The following is a 3,516-nucleotide window of genomic DNA, read 5'->3' on the forward strand; positions in this document are numbered from 1 at the left end:
GGGGGGCCGAGAGAGGAGCAGTGTCAGTGGCTGGGGGGGGCACAGTCCGAGAGGAGCCCCAGGCTCTGCCCAGAACCGGCACCTCCCTACGGGTCCTGACCTGCCTCTTTCCCCCCCAGCACCTGAGCCCGTGGCTGGAGTCCCGCCTGCCCCAGGAGCGAGCCAGGGCCCTTGGCAGCACCACGGCCCTGCTGGGAGTCGCCACCACCCTCCCGGGGTTTGACGTAAGTGACCTCGGAGCCGGGGGGTCTGGGGCTGCAGGGCGCGGGGCTGGGAGCATCCCCGGGAGGCAGAGGCAGGGCCGGGAATGGGCCGGGAATGGGCCGCGTTCTCCTTTCCCCGGGGAGGGGCGACCCTGGGCCCTTCAGGGGGGCTCTTGAGGGACTGGGCCTGGGGACTGGGGAGTGGCCGTCAGTGGATCCCCTTGTTCCACCCCCGGAGTGACCCTTCAGTCGGGGCCATTGCTCAGGGTTGTCTCCTCGCAAGGCCGGCCCCGCCCCGCCCCGCCCCGGGAGGTGTCTCTGTCCGTCCCCCGAGCTCAGACCCGCCTCGGCGGCCGTTTGCATGGGACGTGCAGCCCCAGGATGCTGAGGGACCCCCCCTCTTCTCTCCCCTCAGAACTCCGCCGACTGGCCGAGGATGGGTCACCACGTGGCCCAGCTGGGCCTTTTTATTTCGGACCCATCCGAAGACGTCAGCCGGCTGGCCCGGGAGGGGGTGCACAGCCTGTATCAACTCCTCCTGCACCACAGGGGTAAGGAACCCAGCCGGGACCTGGGCCCCAGGGACACCCTGAGGGTGCCGGCGGCGGGGGGAGGGGACCCAGCCCTTTTCCCCCAGACTGGCCCAAGGGGGGATGCGTCCCTCTGTGTTCCCCTTCTGCCCCCTGTGCCCCTCCATTTGCCCAGGGATGCCTGCAGGGACCCGTGGGAGGGGAAGGGCTCAGACCTGCCAGCAGAATGACCCTGTTGTGTCTCTTGCAGGCCTCAACATCCACCAGGCAGAGGACCTGTGGTGCAGACACTACTACAAAGAAAGATGGGTCCTGGCTCACAGCAACAGCGTGAGGGTGGGAGAGGTAAGGACGCGCTGCCAGGGCAGGGCAGGGCTCGGGGGTGGGGCTGGCTGGGGCCCTCGTGGGGGTAGGAGGGTCTTGGGGGCAGGAGGAAGCTGTGACCTGGGGCAGGGGTTGGGGTGCCGGGTGAGGAGAGCGTCTGGGTGCAGGGTCTGGAAGGGAGTTTGGGGGAGGAGGAAGCTGTTTTAGCCCCAGGAGTTGGGGCCGGGCTCTGGGCCGTCAGCTGAAACCTCCTGTGCTCTTGATTCCAGGTCTTTGGGCAGCTCTTCACAGCAGAGCAGGAGAATTGCTTTTTGGACAAGGCTCTGCTCGCTGCCCGCTCCCCCCTGCGGCGCCCCAGCCAGGCCGGGCTGGTCCTGGCCCACGCCCTGCATGGGCAGGCCCATCAGCTCCTGGAATACATGGTGAGCAGCCGGAGCAGATCAGGAGAGTGGGGCAGGGCCAGGGTCTCCTTCCCATCCCCTCAGGGAGTCCCCCGCCCCTTTCCTCAGGCTGCCCCCACCCCACGTCCCTGCTGGCAGAATCCCTCCTCCCCCTGCGAGCGTCCCTAGGGGTGGGGGAGGCTCTGAACACAGAAACTGTCCTAGGAGGCGGGAGGGGCCGAGGTGTCAGGAGCTCGGGGGGGGGGGGGGTCAGGAGCTCACCCTGCGGGCCTGACGGGGGGTGACCAGAGAGCAGGGGGAGGAGGGTGGAAATGCTGGGGGGCCAGTTCCCCTGAGTCCCCAGGGATGAATGTGACGGATTCTGCTTCCCTTGCAGCAGGAAGACACCCAGTGAGAGCAGCAAGAGCTGAGGAGCCAGCAGCTGCGTCCCCCTCCCCCCAACCCTCCCAATTGTATTGAATTGTATTTACATTCTCATTAAACAATGTTTCAAAAAACATTTGGATCAGGCTTGGTCAATAATTTGTAATGGGGGGGCCATTTTGGCAACTGATCAAGGGCCACATTTCTACCGAGGGCTTTGGGGTCTGGGACGGGGCGGTTGGGTGCAGAAGGGAGCTTAGGGGTGGAGCCTGGGTGCAGGGGGGGGGGTATGATCTGGGGCGGTGGATAGGGGTGCAGGGTCCAGGAGGGGGTATGGGCGCAGGAGAGGACTCTGGCCTGGGGGAGGGGCTCTAGAGGGGTGCAGGGTCAGGGAGGGAGCTGTGACCTGGGTGAAGGGGGAGCAGAAGGTTTGGGGGAGGGGGTGCGGGTGCCAGAGAGGAGTCTGGCCTGTGGGAGGGCTGTCGGGGGGTGCAGGGTCAGGGAGGGAGCTGTGATCTGAGGGAATGGGGGACGCAGGTTCAGGTGGTCGCCTGGGACAGGCAGTCGGGGAGGGGACGTGGGCGCCAGGGGCAGGCTCTGGCTGCGGAGGTGCCTACCTAGGCAGCTGCGTATGGGGGAGCCCGACTGTCACCTGAGGGGATGGGGGAGCTCAATTTTCAACTGTGGGGAATGGAGGAAATACTGTGGAGTGGAGGGAGCGAGATGGGGGGGGCTGAATTGTTCCCGGAGGGGAGATCTCCCTGGCTTGGGGGGGGGGGCGTTTCCAGCAAAGCCCTCACATAAGAGGGGGACAGACGGGGGGAGGGAGAGGACGGGGATGGGCAGGGCAGGTGGAAATGGGGAGGGGCAGGAGAAGGGAAGGGGGAGGAGATGGAGGAGAGCAGGGGACAGGAGTGGGGGCGGGGATGAGGAGCAGGACAGAGGCAGGGCAGTGGTGGTGATGGCTGAGCGATGAGAACAGCTCGCAGGGAGCTTAAAGCCAGCAGATGCTTTTCGGCAGAGTTGCCATTTGCCCTGGCGGCTTTGCCAGAATAGCTGTGCCAGCGGGGGGGGGGGGGGCTTTTGCCACACACCCAAGCCAAGCCAGCTGTGGCGGCAAAGCCTTGTGATGTAACCTAAGCCCTTGGCAAGGTCGGGATCAACCTGCTCTGACAATTTCTCGGACCGGCGGGATGAGAAACAAGGATCGTGCAGGGAGATGGGGATGACTAGGAAGCGAATCCAGGTGTGGGGGGAATATCCTGGGTTGGAGGGTCAGTCGATACCCCCGCCTGCCACTGTCTGCCGGGGCTCTGCCCGCAAGATGGAACCAACAGCTGAGTTTGCTTTTCTGCCCCGTCGTGGGCACAAAAGGCCCAGAGCAGCCTCCTGCTATCTTGGAGGAAAGGGGCCAAAGTTCAGGAAGCAGGTGCCAGGCTGGGCTGGAATCCGCGAGCTCCGCTTTTGCTTTGCCCTTCCTGGAAGCTGGGCTGCAGGTGAGTGGCGGTTTCATCTCTGCTCTTGGGGTGTTTCTTGTGGGTTCCGAGTGTGGATCTGAGAGGGGCTGCGCAGGGGCAGTGTCATGAACGAGCTGTAAGCGTTACAGCCCCTTCTGCGCAGGCTGGCTCCAGCCTCCCGTCTGTCTCCAAGCCCAGGGGGAGAGGCGGGAGGCCAGCAGCATGGCCTAGTGGAGGG

The 3,516-nt window shown here is 65.2% G+C and overlaps 1 long non-coding RNA gene across 1 annotated transcript; it reads left to right on the forward strand.

Annotated features, from left to right (window-relative positions):
* The first annotated feature begins 966 nt into the window (after positions 1-966).
* Positions 967-1,953, forward strand: LOC149523311 (uncharacterized). Its single transcript, XR_016347070.1, has 3 exons — positions 967-1,078; positions 1,327-1,479; positions 1,838-1,953. It is a non-coding gene; the product is annotated as an uncharacterized LOC149523311 (long non-coding RNA).
* The last annotated feature ends 1,563 nt before the right edge of the window (positions 1,954-3,516 follow it).

The sequence above is a fragment of the Pelodiscus sinensis genome, chromosome 18, assembly GCF_052426305.1.
Source record: "Pelodiscus sinensis isolate ZL-2025 chromosome 18, ASM5242630v1, whole genome shotgun sequence".
In the NCBI taxonomy this organism is placed as follows: Eukaryota; Metazoa; Chordata; order Testudines; family Trionychidae; genus Pelodiscus; species Pelodiscus sinensis.